This window comes from Ambystoma mexicanum, chromosome 14 (assembly GCF_040938575.1).
Source record: "Ambystoma mexicanum isolate Mex_15411 chromosome 14, UKY_AmexF1_1, whole genome shotgun sequence".
NCBI classification, from domain to species: Eukaryota; Metazoa; Chordata; class Amphibia; order Caudata; family Ambystomatidae; genus Ambystoma; species Ambystoma mexicanum.
In genome coordinates, this window is record NC_090940.1 from 472,831,917 (window position 1) to 472,854,142 (window position 22,226).

Below are 22,226 nucleotides of genomic sequence, written 5' to 3' on the forward strand. Positions count from 1 at the left end.
TTGAAAATGCGGGTGCAGAAGGTAAAAAGACAATGTTAGACGACAGGGGCGGCCAACCCAGCAGGTAAGTAAAGGATTTAAAACAACTTTAGCAGTACCCAACGAAATGGGAGGCCTGGCGGAACAATGTACCTTAAAAGTGGAAGAGTCTCGGGTGGCGGCGGTAGTTCCTGGCAGTTTCTGAAGTTCGGGAGATCCAGCAGAGGAAGAGAGGCTCTCGTCGTGGAAGAAGGTTCGAGTCACTGCACTGCCCAGGGAAGAAGCCGGCCATGGTGATGCCAAAATGGAATAAAAGGTACGCTCCTTTAAATCGCGGTCGAAGTGGACGGGTGCCTGGCTATCTGGTCTCCGAGTGCTTGCCACTGCCGATTCGACCAAGGCAGGTCCTGGAAGGTGATTGGCGAACTGGTTGGCCCCACCAGCTCAAGGGAAGAAGACTCTTGCAGGTGAAGATTTTCTCTTGTCGTTTGAGAAAAGTGGTGAGGATCTGCAGCAGGGCTTCACCGGTGGTTCAGTCATTCCAGATGTCTTCGGCTTCTCTCTTCTTAGGATTTCTCTGGTCCAGTGGCAACGTCTTGTCCTCCAGTCCTCAGAGCCCTGCTTTTATGCAGAAAACCCCCCATTTATACAGCCTAGCTGTCACTCACACAGTGGGGTGGTTATCCTGGTGGGATAAACCCCCAGCCTATCAGGGCAGAGTGCGACTTGGGTGTGCAGAAGCCTGCCAAAAGGACGAACAAAGGATCCCCGACCTGGGTTAGGATTACAGAGGAAGACGCGAGAAAGAAGTTTTAACAGAGATAGGGCAAAAATACCCAACTGGAGGATTAATAGTAATTAAATAAACCGGCGGTATGTTAGAGGCTGTCAGAAAAAGTGGTAGCCTCGAACAATGGGACAATCCCATAGGAAACTATTTGCGGCTAAACGAAAAGTGGTAGAACCACTGCCACCAGCCATACTCTGATAAAAGGGGGACAAGACATTGTCCCCTACAAAACAGACACAGGGGAAACAGTATTAACCCCCCCAGTACTTCCATTTAAGATGGTTTCTACTGGTTCTGTTCAATAGATTTGACTAGTAAAGTCAATGGTAACTTTACATGCCCTGGGAGACAGTAGTCAGTCCCAGGGTGTGGAGTCTATGTTTGGGGGTCACTATGACACACCTGTGTTACTGCACTGAGGGTGCTGTGTAACACACATAAATAACATGATACTTATGAGGGTGAGAAAAACCCCATAGACCATAAGCACAAAAAATAGCCTAAAACACACAGCAGCAATAGGTCTAAGAGTGGGAAAGAGAGTCTCACTCTTAGCAGGAGAAAAAAATAAACCCTTCAAATCCAGCAAAGCTGCTGGGGGACTCTATAGGTAAGGGAAATTAGCATTTCAAGAGAATTCTCCCTAACACATAGTTACAGCGCTAGTGTTAGCAAGGGGCAACATATAGATTAGGCAAGCTACCTGCTGCAGCCGATGTACCTCCATTCCCTTGGACTGGAAAGCCATTAAAATATGGCAAAATCACAAGTGTATTTTGTAAACTCTGCCTTGGAATAAACACCTCAGTAGAGTAAAGACAGTTGGAGAAGGTTCTGGGAATCTTTGGCTGTGCATTCTCATGGTGGAGTAACGGATAAGGGTGAACCAGAACATTCATGTGTGGAAAGCAACAGCATTCCTCGTATCTGCACAATGTAGGCACCTTTTATAACAAATTAAGTGGTACATACTGTTTACATCACTGCCGTTTGTGCAACTATTCAAAATATCCAACACTCCAAGAGTAAAACTGAGAAATGGATTTTCAGCACAATATTACATTTATGGGTGTGGTTTAGGTTATGGGTCTTGTCAGGTACGTTTAAGGTCATTTAAAATGTTTAACTCTGTGGAGTTGGTTGGACTGTCCAATATATAGGAACATTTTGAGATTTGTGGGGATAGATGTAGACGTCCTGCTGTCGTTTGAAGTACTGTTTCACAGTAAAAGCACTACCTTGTATTTAAAATGTAATTAATGTAAAGATTAATTAGAAACATCACAGTTATGCCTTGTGTGACAAACTTTGCAGTTGGTTCTCCTGTTACTACTGAGCGTGCAGCAGAATGTCATCAAGACGCATGATAAACCCAGCAGGGATTCCATTTGCCTGCGTAGCACTGAGCAGCTTCTATAAAGATGGGTACATGGAAATCTTTACGGGACACCTTTACAGCTGGCACACAATTTTTGTTCTCACCCTTTTATGGCTTTGGGTATTGTGAGAATCCTGAGGGTATTCTCCGAAATAGACCCCAATAATCCCTTAGCTGGACAAGCGAAGGAAGTTCACCTGGATAGGGGAATCCGAGGTTATGCTCTGGGGAATACCCCATGTGAGACGCGGTACACCTTACTGTATGAAACCTTTTCCCCATCCTACCTAGTAGGGTATCTAAAAACTCAACCGCCACCGTTTTCAGACACAGACACTTTCTCACGGACAACTCACAGTGAGCGACAATGGATTCACACCTTCCTACCCACCATTCCCTCCTGTTACCATACACCATTTCAGAACCCATACCATTACTCCTATCCCCCAATTCGAACAGATACCAAACCGAAAGCAAAGCATAGAAGAATCGAGAGAAGGAAAGTACATACGCCACCCCGTGCTCTACAGCAACCCATTTGTACACAACACTACAGTTACCTCCTTCACCCTGATGAACACCCACATGGTTTTTCCAGTTTTCTTTGGAAAAACAACAACTCCCATAATCCCTCCACACTGTTTTTCCCTAAAACCACTGGGACGAGGAGGAGAGAGATTGGGAGGATGAGGATTACCGACAGATAACCATGGACACGGAAGATAGACTATTCCCTATCTAGATCAGACTGTCCCACTAATGAGGCCAGGCAAAGTCAGGCCTCCCTTCACAACCATGCATACCTGAATCCAATCACTACTCACAGGCATTATAAAAAGGTGGAGGGCACACTCTGAGTGAGTTGGGGTTGCTGGAAGGTGCAGGAAGCTGGGGGAAGACCAGAAGAGCTGTAGAGACCCTGGGAAACCTGGAGGAGGAGAAATCCTCCCCGACACTGGCTCTGTGGTTCCAGAGGAGACTGCACTGTGGAGAGGGAGCTGTACCTCCAGAAGGCAAGTCCAGGGGCAGCTGGGGTTGCCTGGCAGTACCCCCAGCAAGACTCCTCCCCTGGGCCACTCGGGTGAACCCAGGTCTCTGAGGGTCAACAGAGGAGACATGAAATCAGAAAAATATCCTAGTTTAGCTCCTGCAGCTTGCAATTCCCATAATGCCATTTTGGGGAGCTGAGAACTGGGAGCAAAATCCAGTCAGTGCATTCTGGGACTAGAAGTCCCAAAACACTTTTTGGGAATTGTGAGAGGAGACTCTGGTCCGGCGGAGGGAAGTCTTCTTCGTGAACTTTGAGGTATCAAAAGGGGTCCGACCCTGGCAGAGGGAGACCCTTGTGAGCTTTGGAGGAGGGTCCGAGCCCGGCAGAGGGAGACCCTTGTGGACCTATTTGAGAACTCTTGGGGGCAGGGTCCAAGTCCGGAAGAGGGAGACCCTTTGTAAACCCTAAGAGGGGTTGGAGCCCGGCAGAGGGAGACCCTGCTGAACTTTGTGAGTGAAATTGGCACTGCGGACAGAGTGTTCCGGCACCACGTGGGCGTTCTTTCAAAGATCTCGGGCTGGTGACCCCTTCCCTGAACCAAGAGAATGTATTGGACTACAAGTATTGAAACTACAAATACCAAGAGGCCTTAGGGGAGGCAGGCGTAAGCTGTCAAAAGTGATAATATGAGGGTCAAGTCAAACCCCTTGTACAGTCGAAAGTTTTTGGCACGTACTAGAGGCAAATGTGAACCCGACTGAGGGATGCCTGCTCATTCGTTGTGATGAACTGTGTGAAGCCTGACTGGGGGCTTAAGGGAAAGGCTAGCTGGGGGCTTAAGAGAAAGCCTGAACTGTGATAATTAGCAAATGTGAATCCAGCTGAGGGATATTATTCAAAAGACTCAGATAAAAGACAGCGCCAAATCCAGTTGTGCAGTGAGAAAGTTTTAATTGGTCTAATTGCCCTTCTATGACGACACGTGCTTCGGCTATATCCACTAGCCTTTTTCAAGTCAGGGCCTTTAATATTACAATAATCAAAAACAATAGCCATTAGAAAGTGAATTGGTAGGGAGAGGGGAGGAGGGATAAGTGCGATTGATTATAAAATTGTTTGACACATGAAATCAAAATGAATATAAATGCCATTGGTGACAATATAATGGTGAGAAAAGATAGTCACAGAGAAACAAGGGTTGGCCTAGGGGAGGATTCATAGGGTAAAACATAAGAGATGTGATACAACATGTTTGAAATTGAAAGGAAAAACAAAGAAAAATTTTTCATTAGTCCATATTCAACTTCAAAGTCCATTTTAGTTTTCTAAAACATGTAGTGCATTTCTGCAATTGTTTATTACCTTATTACTGTATAATCTCAAGTTTTTGTCTCAAATCAGGTTCTCAAATAGATGGGTTCAATCCCTTAGAAAGAAAAATATATATACAATACTCAGTATTTTTATACAATGTAATGAGCATAGGTCCTCACATTTCTAACGTATGGTATTACTTGAGGTCGTAGAATATAAATACTGATATCTGTCTTTCCGTGTCCATTTTGGAAACGACAAACCCGAGTTCGAGGCTCTAGATACTGTTAATGTAAATGTCGCAAGGTATCTTTACAACATTTATTTTAAGGTTTACACGTGAAAACAAATAGTGCTCACAGTGTTTCTGTTGATCCTTATTTGTATGCGTTGATGATTTGTTTAAATAAACCACCTGAGTTGCATATTGTGTTGCTAACTCGTATAATATGCATGTAAAGTATTATATTAAATTGTTATAAAAATACCGTGTGCAGGTTGCGTTGGATCCGGCATACACGTTGCTTGTTAATTATATTTCTCTGTGTGTCCTTTATCGCAGGCTGATAGTGATAGTTCTAACTTTCAAAAGGGCATCCCTGCGTATATCACGTTAAGTAATTACATTGCGGATGCGCGATCTCCCTTATCAACGTTCATAATACATTCATTAGAGTGTATAAGTAATATAGCACATAGAACGAATTTCTGAACTTGTTTAAGATGGATTGGGTAAATATAACCGGTGAATGTGGTTTTTAAGTTTACCCGATTCCCAAAATATTGCGCTCAGCACGGCGCCGACAAGGGAAACAGTAAAAGGACTACCGTCGTCGTCATGACGATGATGGCAACAACAAGCATTAATATACAGATGCCATTCGGCGCCTCGTAGATCAGACCAGTGTTGCCAGGTCCGCTTATTATAAGCGACTTTGGGCTTGTTTTTGCCCAAAGTCGCTTATAATATTTGGAGGTCGCTTGTCGCGGTTTTCGTCCGCTTGTTGGACCGTCTGTGCTCGTGTAATTGGGCTTGTTTATATTGCTGTTAAGCCCATTACACGTCGCACAGAGCGTCCTGCACTGGGCTGCTGGCAGCATTTGACGGCAATTGCTGCTTTGTCTTGCTCTCGGGTGCGCCCTGTAATTTGAATATGCTTAAGTGTTTGGCACTGATGGGATCGTTACTTGCCCACCAGGTGGCCCATCAATGCCAAATGCCTAAACATATGCGCTGCAAGATGACCTTTAATGGTCCCATCATTGAGGCCTCTATGTGCCAGGGACAAGAGGAAAGACATCACTTCTGGGTTAGAACACAGAAAAGGATCAACATTCTTTTCCCTGCACCAGTTGCTAAACTTCTTCCAGCGGCAACGGTACAGAGATTTTGTTGCTGGCCTTCTTGCCGAAAGCAACACCTCCATGACGTCATCTGGAAGGTCCCAATCCTTGTATCTCAGCCCTTCAGATACCAAGCATGAAGATTGAGAGTCCTGACCTCTGGATGAAGAAACTGGCCCTCCATTTGTGAGAGAAGGTCCTCTCTCTGAGGAAGACGTAACGGAGGGCAGATGGACATGTCTAGAAGGTCTGGGTACCACGTTCTCCTGGCCCAATCCGGGGCAATTAGGATCATGCGGTTTCCGAATTGTCTCAATCTCCTGATGACTTGACGAATGACGGGAATCGGAGGTAACGCGTATAGCAGTGGGAAGTTCCATTCCACCACAAACATATCCCCTAGGGCTCCTCTCGGGGGAAATTCCCTTGAACAATACTTTTTGCACTTCCGATTGATTCCGGTCGCAAACAAGTCTACTTGGGGGGTTCCCAAAAGATGAAGATCGCCTGAAGGACTTCCTGAGCCAGTTCCCACTCATGGGACACCGTACTCTGCCTGCTCAGAGCGTCCACCGTCATATTCTCCCCCCCGGCTAGATGAACTGCTTTTAAGGAGATTCCTTCTTGAATTGCCCAATATCAGAGCCGCATTGCCTCTCTGCACAGAGGTAGTGATCCTACACCTCCTCTTTTGTTTAGGTAATGCATGGCCACTGTGTTGTCCGTCATTATCAGGACATTTATTCCCCTGACAGATGGCAAAAAAGTCTTCAGCGCTAGTCTGATTGCTCTCAGCTCTAAAAGGTTGATGTGTAGTTTGGACTCCGATGGAGACCAACGAATGCTGATTGTCAGATCGTTGGCATGAGCTCCCCACCACATGAGTAAGGTGTCTGTCACTACTGTAATCTCCGGACATGGTTGCCAAAAAATGTTCTCCTTTTAGGATGTTCTCTGTGCAAGTCCACCACAGAAGATCCTGCCGAACCGTTTTCGGAATCTGAAGGAGATCCTTCATTTGACCTGAGATCTGGGACCATTGAGTCTTTAGAGCCCATTGAAGGGATCTCATCCTCAGGCGTGCTTCTGGCACTAGGAAAATGCAGGATGCCATGAGGCCAAGCAACCCCTGGCCTGGAGATTTTGGGCATTTTGGAATTTGGAAACCACCTGAAGAATGTCTTGAGCCCTCGACTTGTGAGGCGAGCCCTTTCCCAAGGATGTGTCTAATACAGCCCCTATGTACTGGAGCTGTTGGGAAGGTGTCATTTGGGACTTCTTGAAATTGAGGGAGAAGCCCAGTCTGTAGAGGAAGTGGCAGGTGACTTTCAGATGATCCAGGGCTTGTTCGGCAGAACATGCCCCGATCAACCAATCGTCCAGGTTGGGGTAGATGTGAATCCCCCCTCTCCTGAGGTGCGCTGCCACCACTACCATTAACTTGATGAAGACCCTTGGGGCGGAGGTCAACCCGAATGGCAGGACTCGAAAATGATAGTGCGAGTCACCAACTACGAACCTCAGGTATTTTCCGTGTTTGAGATGGATTGGCACATGAAAATAAGCATCCTGGAGGTCCAATGACACCAACCAATCCTGAAGTTGACCATCTTGAACTTGTCCATCCTGAGGAGCTTGTCCAAGCCTCTTGAGTCCAAGATGGGTCTCAGTCCTCCGTCCTTTTTGGGAATCAAAAAATATGGGGAGTACCATCCCTTGTTCCTCTCTGCTACAGGTACTGGTTCTATAGCACCTTTCTCCAGCAGGTTTAAGACTTCCTGCTGTAGGAGAGAGTCTGGAAACTTCAAAGAGTGTCTCCCTGGTGGATTGCTTTGAGGTTGCGTTAGAAAAGGGAGGCAGTAACCTTGGGCTATTATTTCTAGAGCCCAAACATCTGAAGTAATGGCTTGCCATTCTTGCAGATACTGTGACAGCCTGCCTTCACAGGTGTCTTGTGATGCAAGTCCTCAAAGTGGTTTTGTGGCGATTGCTGTGGCCGCAGATGGTAAAGAGGCTGCAGCTGGGGCTGGCTTTGCACGTTTTCCTCGTCCACCACAAGTGGCTTTTTTCTGGCCTCTTTGACTGGACATTCCTCTCGCCTTTCCATATGAGGAGTAGTAACAATAGTGTTGTCCGCTCCAAAATTGTCCTGATGCACGAAAAGGCTGAGGGTGCCTAATAGCAGCTCCTAAAGATTTCGTAGCCGCTTTTGAAGTCTGCAACCTGTCAAGGCTCTCGTCAGCCTTGTTGCCAAAAAGGTGAGACCCGTCAAAGGGCATGTTCAAAAGACGGTTTTGCATGTCTGGTGCGAAACCTGACTTTCGCAACCACGCAAATCTGCGCATTACCGTGCTAGTGGCCATGGACCTGTTCACACTATCTGCAGTGTCCAATCCAGACTGAAGAGATTCCTGCATGGTCGTCTTTCCATCTCTAACAATGGCTAGGAATCCTTCCCTTTCTTCGCCTTCTGTTATGTGCTCCGCCGCCATTGCAATGCACTCCCACAGAGTGTACGAAAATGTTGCCAAGGCACATGTGGATTTTCCCGATTTTAACGCCATACTCCCAGCTGAAAATAACTTGCATGCTCAACTATCCACACGCTTGTCATCCCTATCCGGAGGGATGGAAGGGTACGCCATCTTATTTGAAGCTGTGGCTGCCTGGACCACCAGACTCTCAGGAGTAGGGTGTTTGGAGAGATAGCTGGGGTCACTACTGGAAGGGTGGTATTTTGAAGTGAGGAACTTATTCACAGGAGGAATTGAGTCCGGGGTCTCCCAATTTTTGGCCACCCTATTTTGTAAGGATACATGGAAGGGTAAATCGGGTCTTCGGTGGGGCCATGATCCAATATATCAGTCAGATCATCCTGGATGAACTGAGTTGGTGGTCTAGCCCATCCTAAATAATCGACCACCTTTGTCATCAGCTGCCTGTATGAGGGACTGCCATGTTCCCCTGGTTCTGGCCTGCCAAAATTGGTCAATTCCACTTGCATTATGCAAGGTTTCCACCAGATCTCTCATTCTGCATTCCTCAGAAATCAGGCATTTTGGGACATTCGGGGTGCATACTCTAGGCCAAAAGGAACATCCCCCTCCTCCTCCTCAGACCTCTCTTGTTCTTCAAAAATTGAAGTTAAGGATTTAAAATATTCTTTCCTTGGTAGAGGTTTATACATTTTTCTGGAGGAGGTGTTGCAGTAGAGTCTGAAGGCTTTACAGTCTTTGCAGCTCTTTCTTTTGCTGCTATTTTGACAGTTTCCGGCTGAATTGGATCCTTTGAAACATTTGGCGCTGAGGTCTTCGGGGCCCATGTCGACAAGGGCGTCGATGGCGTTGACGAAATAGTAGTCGTCAACGGAGCTGGCTTCAAGGGGATTGAGGCGCTCTTCGAAGGCTCGCGCCCTTCGATGTGTGTCGGGTTCCGGACAGCGTCGGTGACCTCGAGCAGCTGACTTGAGGGTTCCTGGAGGGTTCCCAATCTTTTCTCCTTCGCTCACCCGGGCTCGAGGGCGTGCGAGTGTCGGAACCGTAACGCTCCCGGCCGGCTTCTGAGGAAGGCGCGGACCGAGCCTTAGCCTTTTCAAAAACCTCCATCATTTTAATTCTAAATGCTTCCCATTCTTCGGAGGAAGAATGTTTTGTGGGGCATTTCATTCTCTTGGGGGATTCGTCCGAGGACGAGGTGGAAGGGGACCGGTGGCATCTTTTTTTAAACTTTTTTCGTCAAAGACGAAGAGTGGTGTGAACCACTTTGGGGCCTAGACCGATGCTTTTGCCTTTCGCGTCAAAGAGATTTCTCCTCATGGGACCTCGACTCAACGCTTGAGGCTCCTTTGAAACAATTGGATCCTTTGAAACATTTGGCGCTGAGGGCTTCGGGGGCCCACGTCGACAAGGGCGTCATTGGCGTTGACGAAATAGTAGTCGTCGACGGAGCTGGCTTCAAGGGCATTGAGGCGCTCTTCGAAGGCTCGACCTTCGATGTGTGTCTGGTTCCGGACGGCGTCGGTGACCTCGAGCAGTCTTCTTGAGCGATCTTTTTCGCTTGGGGTCCTGTAGTGTTCCCAATCTTTTCTCCTTCGCTCACCCGGGCTCAAGGGCGCGCGAGTGTCGGAACCGTAACGTTCCCGGCCGGCTTCTGAGGAAGGCGCAGACCAAGCCTTAGCCTTTTCAAAAACCTCCATCATTTTAATTCTAAATGCTTCCCATTCTTCGGAGGAAGAATGTTTCGTGGGGCATTTCATTCTCTTGGGGGATTCATCCGAGGACGAGGTGGAAGGGGACCGGTGGCATCTTTGTTTAAAGTTTTGCGTCAAAGACGAAGAGTGGTGTGAACCACTTCGGGACCTAGACCGATGCTTTTGCCTTTCGCGTCAAAGAGATTTCTCGTGGGACCTCGACCCAACGCTTGAGGCTTTTCGACCTACCTGTAGTTTTCCCTTCCTCTCTCGCAAGGCCTTCCCCGTCATTGCCTGACACTTCGTACAGGCCTCCATGTTGTGGCCTTCACCGAGGCACCACAGACATTCTCAGTGCGGATCTGTGATGGACATTTTGGAACCGCAGGATTTACACTTTTTGAACCCGCAACGCGGGGTAGTCGGGGTCGACAACAAGGACATCTCGAATATCGCTTCACAATAACTACGTCACAGAACTACTCAAGGCGAGCCGAGTCTCCGAAGCAACACGTACTGCCGAAAAACGAACTGAGGCCAACAGGCGCCGCGCATACTACTTGTATACCTGATGACGTCACCCTCGACGGAGGCCTTCGACTCGACTACATCGACGCACAGCGCCGTCTGCCGAGAAATAATTTCCGAAGCAGCTAAAGCTGGATGGATTACATCTAAGATGAGGAATACGTTGGAGGACACAATCCATTCGAATGTTGTTCACTAAAGCAACAAAACATATCAGCTTCGAGAATTCCGAAGTCTCTTTTCAATACGGTTTATTGTAAATACCAGAAACAAGTAAAACACCAGGACACAGAATGTGTATTAAAAACAGATAGGTGTTATATTTTAGGCCCAAGCACCTGTGATATGTTATCCACATGAGAAGCCAGCCTTTGCCCCCAAACAGTCATTCTCACAACTCTGAATCTTAAAGAAAACTGGATTTCTAACAAGTCTTGTGTAGAGAAAATGTATTCAAGTTTAACAGTGATTTGTATTCAGTGACTATCATTACTATGTGTTTTAGAGAACAAAATCATATCAATTGTACAGCGTATTAAAGCCATATGTGATTTTGGGGGCCCCAAGCACTGAATCCTTGCATTTGAGATTCAAAGTGACCTGCATGAGTCATGTGATGAAGGGTGGAGTTTGAATCAGCCCCAATGGGGAACTTGAAAACCTTTGCAGATTCAACCTCCTAGGCCTACCAAGCTCAGTAATTCACAATACCAAAACCTGAAGAGCACATACAAAGGACTTGGTCTGTTTGAGCTGGTTCCAAAGATTATACAAATAAATCCACAGCTAAATGTCACTAATGGATTTCGCGCTCTCAGCTTCAAAGGGCTGGTCTTCATTCATCAAGCTCCATGCATCCCTTAAAAACTCAATAAGCCCTGGTTAAGGGAAAGTTTATTGAACCCTATCCACAGCAAAAGACACTTGCTCTGAAGACATATTGAGATCATGCAAAAGGAGTATATAGGCAATACACCACCACTGCCACCTGCAGGAAAACATCAGCAACTCCACACAAACAGCATGACTAGACTAGCATGAAGAAAATCTGTGATCAAATACTTAATCATTACAATAATCATTGCACCACAGAGCAAGCTCAGATCAACACGAAATTCTGACTTTTTGTAGGGAGGTGCATTATATAATTGCCAAATTATATAAAAAATATATCCCAGGCCAAGTTTTGAATAGGCGAGAAATGGCACAAACACGTAACTTAATCCAATTTTATTGCACAGTGATAATTCAAGTATCTGAATGTGCTTATCCCATTATAGAATCTAATATTAGTATTATTAATTTCACATGTTCACCTCCCAAGGTAGTTCTGCAAAATAAAATGGGCATTTCTTCACTAGGAGTGTTTTTGACCACCACATATGGGACTGGGAAAACAACACCTCGGTCACGAGGCGGGAGAGGAATCAGAAAGGTCGGACGAAGGGATATAGGTTTATGGAATATGGAAGGCTGAACATTGAGCAACAAACTTGAGATAGGAGAGCAGAGCTGATATTCTGAAGGACTGACCACAGGCAGATTGGAGACCAATCCGTTGAAAGAATGAAGACCAGTCTATGTTTAAATTTAGCTTCCAGACAACCAGCTGAAGAGAGGGTTTGATGAAGGAATGATTCTAGGCTGACTCTAGGCTGACTGAGTCCCCAGCTGACTCTCCAGAATCAGAAGCCCAATTCAAAAGGTATATAAACCCCAATCAACCACAAACTGTCCATATAGATTGACCAGGGTAAATATGAGAGGATAAAGGGAAGAGAATTTTGGGGAATGCAATTTGAGAACAGGAATACAAATGCTGATATTTCACATACCCTGTGTCATCCGAGTTACATGGGACACCAAATGAGTTACTTTTTTTTTAAAGCCCAATGCACTTTGTATTGAGAAACATTTAAAACTGAATGCATTTTAGACCCACTTTAATGTGTAATTTCTTTTGTAAAATTAAGTGCTATTTAAAATCTAATTAGAGGCTAAAGCTGGTCTAGAGTTATTTTGGGCCATAGTGTTGTTGCAAAATACTATTGCCTAGGCCCTAGGGTGATACTGTGCATGAATGCAGCCAGAGGAGGCAATAGTCATATATCAGAGGTTTGTCTAGCAAAAATGAGTATAAATAATAAGTTCTATTGAATAGGAATTGTGCAAAGTGCAAACCCTTTCAGTCCCTTATCTTTGAATGCACAAACAGATTCATGTGTACAATGGAATGGAAGAGATGTTTTAACACAGTACATGTTACAGGGAAAAAAACATCCCCACCCTGAAAATACATACAGAGTGAAAACCACACACAGATACATTAAAGCAGAGTACGCAAATAGATTGAAAACAGCACATAGACACAAGTGAATTTAAAGCTGCATATATATGTGTATTCAAAGTCACACACAGATACATACTGCAAGTAACATACTCATGTTTAGCGAAAGTTGCACACGCATGTTTAGAGAAAGCTTCACCCATGTATTATGAGAACAGAATATGCATGTGGGTTCAGAATATAATAGACATATCCCTGGGAGGATTACTTCTAACTCATACCTACAGTAGACAGATGCATGCTGACCACCATGTACATTGAAATGACCTACAAATAGCCAATCCATTCACTACCTCACACCTGCACAGGACAGTCAAATGTATTGGAAATGTATTCTAATGTTAATTATTCAAGTATTTTTCTCTGATACCATACTTGTCTTGATACTGGGTGAAATCGAATGTTACCTTATGTTGCAATGTTATCTTTGAAGTATTTGATGTTGTGTAAGATAGATGCAAAACCAACAGAAATGTTTAGAATGTTTGGTATCTTTCAGTGCCCCAAACGTGGAAGGAGGTTCATACTGCATTAATTATATTAGCAAGGAGAGCTGGTCATTTAGTGTCAGCATTTTCATCCGTTTGGTTTAGCACGTAGTTAGCTTTAACACACATTACAGAGCATCACATGGTGAAAGGAGGTGTAGCAACAATATTGCTGATTACATTTAGAGTTTAGGCCCAGGATATTTTAAGGGCTTTGTATCTAGCATTACTGAATTAGGTTGTGTTATGTTTGTATTTAGGAGCACCCCAGAATACGTTGCTTTGGTAGTTGGGAAAAGGGCTGCTGAATTGTCACATAGTCACATAGTCAAATAGTGCAAACATTAAGTAGGCTAGATGTTGATTGTTTAGTAACATAAGGGCTGTCGGCATAGTAGTCATGCTATTTTGGGTAGGCCCTGGAATAGTTTGCAGCTTCTGTTAATTAGAGTATTAGGCCACATATTGGAGGGGTGCTATGTCATTTTGCTGACAGGAATTCCCTCAAAGTAATTTACTTAGCAAGAATTCTGCCAACAAAACGCATTGATTGTTTTTAAATGTCAGGGGTTTCCCCCAAACCCTCCCCTTCCCTAATCACCCTTCCCCAAACTCCTCTCCACCCCTTTTACCCTCTTACGCCCCCAATGTTTTTCAATGAGTTTTCAGCAGAATTCTTTTGAAGTAAAATACTTTGAAAGAATTCCTGTCTGCAAAAGGACGGCATACACTTGGAGCTTCTGTTTTGTTCATTTAGTTATATTTTATTTGTCCGTCCCCCAGTGAGTGTTTAGACAGCCAAAGTCTTTGGAGGAAGGTGGAAGCACCGCACATATAGTAGTTAATGGTGCAAGGCTGAGCAGTCCACACGAGCCGTGAACAGAGTACATTAGAACAGTTTTGTTCCTGAAAATTAGATTAGTCCAGCAGCTGTGAAGGAAAAATCTCACTGAGAACAAGGCCTGCTGCCCAGACATTGCCATGGTGTTAAACTACCTTGTGGTTATAGTACCCCCATTGAGATGGGGAAGGTCCCTTAGCACTACAGGTGTCAAGACTGGCAAGTCGCAAGAGGTGTTGCCAAGGAGTACAGCTGCAAGGTCGAAGAGCCGTTCAGGGTTGCCAAGTTGTCTGGTCTGATGAGAAAGTAGTATTGGGCCCACTTCTTTACCACAGGATATTGACTTAATTGTTCACACTCGCTCATGATTGAGTCTTTTAAAAGGGCATAGACCTCACGAATTATCTGAAGTTGTTTCGACCATTGTTGCAATTAATTACCTGAATATAATGGACCAATCAGAACAAAGTATTTTTGCTGACTGCACAATTAGGTAATTCACTTAGGGCTGTCCTCATGTCGTCCCGGATACTTGATTGACCAATGGGGTAGTAGAATATAAGTGATGTTTAGACTTTTGTATGGGGGATAGCCAATAGGAAAAGTGGGAATAATCTATATTGGATATATGTTGCCAATGTAATAATTGTGATTTTTGTCCATATTTGCACGTAATAAAACATGTTTTCCGTGCAAAGCGCGACTCTTTATTGACCCCTTGGATTGTTTTTAATCAATCCGTTTTTGGGCCTACCTTACAGAATCTTATATGGATTGATAATAGCGATATTCATATAGGCAGGTCATTTCATTTTTCTTGATTAATGGATTTGCTATACTTAGCACTGTAATGATTTCAAGGGCAAAGCTGGAGACCGCTTTAGTGGAAGTTACATTATCCTTTTAAATACATTTTGAGGGGAGACCACAAGGGGGCGCGGACGGCAATGGCCGCCTAATCCAAGACTCGTGACCCCGAGCTGGGAAAAGACGAAAACAAGCATTTTGCATTCCGCAATCAGCAATAAGAGGATTGAAAGGGGTGTGTGAATGTCCACAGCGGGGCCTGAAAGTGAGAAAGACCAGAGGGGAAACGGCTGTGAGTTGTGGGAGGGCCCCCTCCCGCACCGCGCTCAGACGAAATACGGCCAGTGGAAGAATCACTGCGAGCCCGGAGCTTGAAGAGCAACAGCAGCGAGGAGGGTGAGACCGCCGCTGGGAACAGCAAATGCTGGCGGTCCGGAGGCTCTCACCGTGGCATCCCCCAGGGAAAAGAGGACCACAGAGAAGGGCCCTCGAGTGTAGTGGAAGCCAATAACGCAGAGCCCGGCTCCAGAAGCGTGCACAGTGTGCATCCCGGGCCCGCACCGAGCGAGAGGGCTGGAACATCGTTGAGACCTGGCGTTGTTCACAAGAGAGCCGCCCTCGCCTGAAGTGTGAAGACGGATGTCCGGAGAAAGAAGGAGCAGCTCCTAAACCAGGCGGGTGTCGAGATCAGAATGGCAAAATCCCGGGGCTCTCACTGAAGTGGGGCTGGTGCACAAACCACAGGCGGGGGAGAAACACAGAGCAGGCCGTGCAACCCGGACAGCCAGCTGAACTGGCAAGGACGAGGAGGGAGCTGTCTGCGGCCAAGGCGGCAGGCCCTGGGTGGTGGCACGCAAAGGAGGTCAGCAGCAGCAGAGCACAAGGTAAGCGGCTGCCACCGCATAGGGCTCTGCACGCCATCCAAAAGCGCATTTACCTGGCCAAAAAGTGGATAGGCACAGCACGGGAGCAACGGCAAACCCCCCTCCCAGAAACAAAATGGCGGCTCCGGCCTAAAACGGCTGCCTAACGCAAAGCCCTACCGGCCAAGGGGCTAAAAGAGACGAGAAAGAGTGAATCCCAGACCAGGAAAATGGCAAAACCGTGGGCCGAGCCCCCGGAAGAAGCCAAGAGCACCCGGAGCCTTTCAGACTGAGATGAGCCCCAGAGAAAGGCTTGTAATCCACCACAGAGAGGAGTCTGCATAGCGGCCTAACTGAAACCTGCAGGCGGGGAGCGGAGAGGAGGTGGGGGAGGTGCGGCGGAGCACCCACTGCGCGGAGGACCCCCCAAAAAGAGAGGAAGGCTTGCACCCTAGAACCGGGAGAAAACGCAGAGACTCAAAGTGGTGCCAGGAAAACACGGCACGCTCTGGTGTGAAGAGAGAGCTGCAGGAGGATCAACAGGCCAAACGAGACAGACCCGACGTGGCGACTTAGCAGACCACAACAGTCCGCCGCAGGCAGATTACAAAGAAGAGGTGGGGGGAAGGTGGCAGCATGAGGGGGCTAACCGTGCAGCAGCGGGCAACGGCCGTCAGGAAAAACACACAAGCCCACTACCATCCCGCTCCTCGACGTCTAGCCCCCTCTTCCGCCCCTGCATCAGCCACGGGACATGGCTGGATCCGCCTGCCCACAGGGTCACACGGTGTGCCGTAGAGTCTCAGCGGCCAAGTCTGCACTGTGCAAGGTACGTGACAAATCAACAGCCGCAAGGATCTAAACCCATCTGCAAACAGCAGCGACCCGAGTTGGGGGGGGCCCCCAGAACACCGGGGGCTCAATAGTCGCGTGGGGTGCATACCGGGAAATAGGACCCCCTCCTCTTCGCTCCCCATGGCCGTGTCGCCTCCAGGACACTCCCGGGCTGATCCGATTACCATGGCCAACTGCGAACATTAGATCTCCCAACAGAGGGAATCGGACGGGCCCCCCATCTCGAACCACGAGCCATCCGGGCCTGTTAAAAATTGCACCGGTGGTTCTATTGGAGGCACTAATCCGGAGCGAATTTGCCAAGAATCTGGGTGGGAGCCTGCATAGGAACCCCACTGACAGCAGCCGACCCGGGCAGCACCAAGTCCCGCAACATACAGCAATAACCATCAGCCCGGCAGAGTTTGAACCCCCAGAATCACATCCACACTGCAACAGAGAGACGGCTGGAACACCACGTTAGCCCCAAACACCCTTAAGTACCCTCAAGCTCCTGGCAGGACAGGGAGAAAGGCCAGATTAAACGGACACGGTAAGCAAATAGAACTCAGCCAGCGGGACCCTGCACCGTCTACCTTGTGCCAGCAACAAATAGAACCTGCCCACACGCCCAACCGAGGTCCACACAGGTTACCGGTCTGGCAAAACCGGCACACTGGGTAACCCCTTGGCGCATCCTCCCATCTGACTTAGAGAAAAGAGGCCCAACACGAGCATAGAACTGTAACCACACTCATTGATCCTAACCTCCACTAGTTCGATAGCCCAAAGGTATATAGCATTGAGATCCAGCCCAGCAGGGTATACCCAGAAGAGAACAGAAGAGAAGAGACAGAACCCCGGTTCAGATGCCGGACACCAGAACAAAAAGCACCCCACCAAGAGCGAAAGGTTCGCCAAGGAGATGGGGAAATCAAATGGCTAAATACTGGGGACAGGAGAAGCAGCAGGATCAGACCCCTCTGCAAGCACAACCGGAACCAACTGAGCTAGCCCCAAAATCACCTCGGAAAGCCATGGAAAGCCATGGAAAGCCATGGAAACGGACAAAGAAGAATTGTTGGCCTGCCTGAAGGGCATGGAGGCCAGAATGACAACAGCATTCGAGGCCCAAATAGGCCAGCTGAGGGAAGACGTAAGAGCCTCCCTACAGGAGATCAGAAAAGAGGTAAATGAACTTGGCGACCGAGTTGACACTGTAGAAAATGGCCTCTCCAACTTAACTGAGGAGTCCAAGCAGTCTAGCCTCTTATTGGACCAAATAGCAGCCGCCACGAACAATCTTGAGCTACAGGCAGAGGACCTTGAAAATCGAGACGATCCAACATACGGGTCAAGGGCCTATCCGAATCGATCCCAGATAGCGACCTTCGTGAGACACTACAACAGGCCGTTAGCAACATCTTACAGGATCCAGCACCAGAATCAATATGGTTCGATAGGATACACCAAGTAGGACCCAGAAGGAGCGACCCAGGCGCCCGCCCCACAGATGTACTAGTTGCTCTCACCTCATTCACTACAAAAGAAAACATCCTGAAGGCGGCTAGATCCATCACTGACCTGATTATCTGTTACAGGAGGCTGGCCCTTTAAGACAGCCTCTGGGAAGGGGACGTCACGTATGGAAGTGACGTGACAGAGGGGGAAGTGTGGGCGCGGAGTTGATCCCAGTTAGTTTCAGCTTTGGAAAAAGATTAAAGGCGTTACATGCAACCCACTGGTGTCCGTGTGTTTCTTTGGGGCCCTCCAGCCCCGACAACTGGCGACGAGGAACGTCCCACCGGCGGTCCTCCTTTACACACGCTGGTGATCGCGCCGCGTGTGTCCACAATGCTTGGCAGCGATCCTGCCGTCCGACGGTCCTCCTCCTTCTCCTCCACCCAGCTGAGAGAGCGCCCGCGCTCCGTGTCACATGCAATCCCACAGTGTTCTAGCCCTCAGGCATGGGCGATCCCGCTGTGCCACGCCTCCTACTCCAGTCCAGGGCACTCAATATAAGGAGCTTGCACCGCCTGCATTTAAAAAGAAAACAAAAACTTTTTTTTTTCTTCTGTCTTCTTCACTTTGTTTACGGAGGTGATCCCACCACCAACAATCACCAGGCGGCAGCCTTATAAAGAGACATAAGGGTGACACCATCAACAGCGACCATCAGCAAGTAGCCCCAGCAGCCGACCCCCTGCCCAAGCGCATAACAAGAGGAACCACTCCATGTGTGAGGAGTGACTGTTTCAAGTACCACTTGCACCACTACTACCATAGCGGATCTGGGGGCCATATCTACCACGGTGAGTACGTGGAACATAAAGAAATACAAAGGGGCGACACACACACACATTCCACGTCAAGTGCCAGTCAATGCACAATGAGCACATCGGCTGACCAAGCGAGCTCCAGCTCCCCACCAGCTCCAGCAGTCACGAGATCAACAGCCACAGCATGGCGCATGCCCCCTCCTTTCTCCATGACCCCACAAGCGGACAAAGGAGCGAGGTGGGTGGATTGGCTTGAGGACTTCAACAACTTCATAGATGCATCATGGGAAGAAACCTCTCCACCTCTGCGCAGCATGTTTATTAACACAGCAAGGGCAGAAATAAACACGTTAATTAATACAATTCCACCAGCGGAACTCACTGACTTTGTAAGCCTCATTACAGCTTTAAACAAACATCTTGTCATCGCCCCCAACAGGGATTATGAGAGATATATCTTCAACCAGTGCACGCAACGCAGCGATGAAACGGTGGATGAGTTCATCACAAGGCTCAGAGTCAAAGGTGCGCACTGCCAATTTGATGCATTCTCCCTAGACGAAGCAATTCGACTGAGAGTGATTGAGGGGTGCGTGTCACCAGCACTACAAAAACAGCTGCTAAAAAACCTGTCACCATTGAGGAAGTGAGTGAGATGGCACGGATACTAGAGAGAGTGGAGAAACAAGCCACTCACATGACAAGCACTGCAGTCAACAAATAGGACAGAAGTGAAGTCATAGCTGCAATTCATGTGAGTAACATCAAGAGTAACGAAAAATTCAGTAACCCGGGCAGCACATCGACTCCGCGCATGCAAAGACAATGTTACAGGTGCAGGATGGCGTTCCCACATGCCGGGTCATGCCCTGCTCTCTCCCAAAAGTGTGGTAACTGTGGAAGGGAAGGACACGTTCAGTCTGTATGCAGGGAAGGAAAACCATTTCCCACATCACGCATTAGTGCAGCTCCACAATATAGAACAGTCCAAAGACTGTTCCAGACTCAATCTCACCAGTCACGCCCTTACCAGCAAGGGCTGCGAAGATACGAGCGAGTGGTGGAAGAAATATATCCCGAAGACGACAGGCAAGAACATGAAGCACAAGAACCAAACACGCAACTACGCGATGAGTATGATGGCTCACCACTGATGCGACAAGGATCTCACCGTGGACCACAGGAAGATCTTGACTACGAAGGTGACCACCATGACTTGTATGCTCAAGATGAGTTCGTCAACCTCATTATGGATGAGGAGGAGGCACAGGAGGCACCCAGAATACAGATAGACATCTGCAATAAACAGTTTTGTTTTCTGATTGACTCGGGAGCAACAGTAAACATAATGGGTGAGAAAGAGTTCCAACTACTTCAATGCAAGCCCACACTAACCCCAACAACATTGAAGATCTATCAGTGGGGTGCAGATGCCCCTTTGCACAGTGTAGGATCATTCAGAAGACGGCTCACGTTTGGTGACAAGGTCATCAACACAGTCATTCACGTCATTAGGAGCCCCACCAAAGGGCTATGTCTGCTGAGCTACAAAACTGCGTCACGTCTAGGATTAATCAACATACCCGTTCATGACGGTGTTGTCATCAAGTCGTCAGAGCCCCAAATCAGAAAGCAGAGACAAGTTTACAACATGAATTGGGAATATCCTGGCACCACCACCATCACGAAGGAGGAGATTATCAAAGAATTTCCACAAGGCTTAGGCAGAATGAAAGGCCCACCGATCAAACTGCACATAGACCCAGCAATCCGCCCAGTCCCACAGCACCCACGCAGAGTCAGTTTCCACTTACAAGAGGCAGTTTCCAAAGAACTGAACCAACTTCTACGCGATGACATCATTGAACCAGCCACAGGTCCAACACCATGGGTCTCCCCTCTTGTAATCGTCCAGAAAGAGGGTGGCCGTCTACGGCTGTGTGTGGACATGCGGGTAGCCAATACCGCCATACAACGTGAGCGTCACCCAGGGCCAAAAATTGAGGACATGATCGTCGAACTGAATAAAGCTGTACTCTTTTCGAAATTGGATCTGAATCGGGGGTACCATCAACTCGTGCTTCACCCTCAGTCACAACCCATCACTACATTTGCATCACACGATGGACTGTTCCGCTGCAAGCGGTTAAACTTCGGAATTTCTTCAGCTGCTGAAATTTTTCACGAAACTATCAGACAGATAATACAACCCATAAAAGGGACCATCAACTATAGTGATAACATTTTGGTTTTTGGGAAGTCACGCAGTGAACATGATGAGGCCCTTTGAGCCGCATGCAGGGCACTACAGGAAGCCGGACTAACCCTCAACATTGAGACGTGTCGTTTCAGTAAGACCAAGTTCAAGTTCTTTGGCCACATGTTTTCAGCAGACGGGATGACCCCTGACCCTGACAAAGTCTCGACAATCTTTCATCTGGGAAAACCTAGTCAGGCTGCCGATGTCAGATCGTTTCTAGGCATGGCCGCATACTGCGCTTGATACATACCACACTTCGCCACCACAACTGAACCTCTCAGGCACCTGTTACAGAAAGATGTCACATTCTCATGGACCACTGAGTGTCAATCAGCTTTCGACTCCATCAAACAATCCCTTGCAGAAGTCAGAAGACTAGCATACTTTGACCCTGAGTGGCACACCGAAATAGTTGTAGATGCCAGCCCGGTGGGCCTGGCTGCCATCCTTGCCCAAACCAGTGGACAAGACACTCACCCGAGTGATATGGTTGCCCATGCCACCAGAGCATTAGCCCCCCCAGAATCTGCATACTCCCAGCCAGAAAAAGAAACCCTGGCAGCTCTCTGGGCGTGCAAACATTTCCACAATTTCATAATTGGGAAAAAGTTCACGTTGATCACGGATCATCAGGCCTTACTGTCTCTCTTTGGCAATCCACGAACAAAGATGCCTCCTAGAATTGAACGATGGGGAATCCGTTTGCAAGAATATGACTTCGACATCATTCACAGACCAGGTGGCGAAAACAATCCCGCGGATTATCTCTCAAGGCACCCAGTTGACAGTCCAACTCCAAGACCAGGTGACGCGGAATATATCCGCTACGTCACAGCCAATGCACTACCCCCGGCCATATCAATTGAAGCCATTGCCGCAGCGTCAGCAGCAGACCCATCCATGGCTCTCGCAATCAGCCTGACGGAAAATAATAAATGGAGAGACTTCCGCAGAGCAGTCCAAAGGCACCCGGGTGCGTGCATTGACGAGATAG

General features: G+C 47.6%; 1 protein-coding gene across 6 annotated transcripts in view; it reads right to left on the reverse strand.

Annotated features, from left to right (window-relative positions):
* ATG2B (autophagy related 2B) overlaps window positions 1-22,226 on the reverse strand; it is a 5,509,925-nt gene that overhangs the window by 1,418,268 nt on the left and 4,069,431 nt on the right. The window lies entirely within an intron of this gene.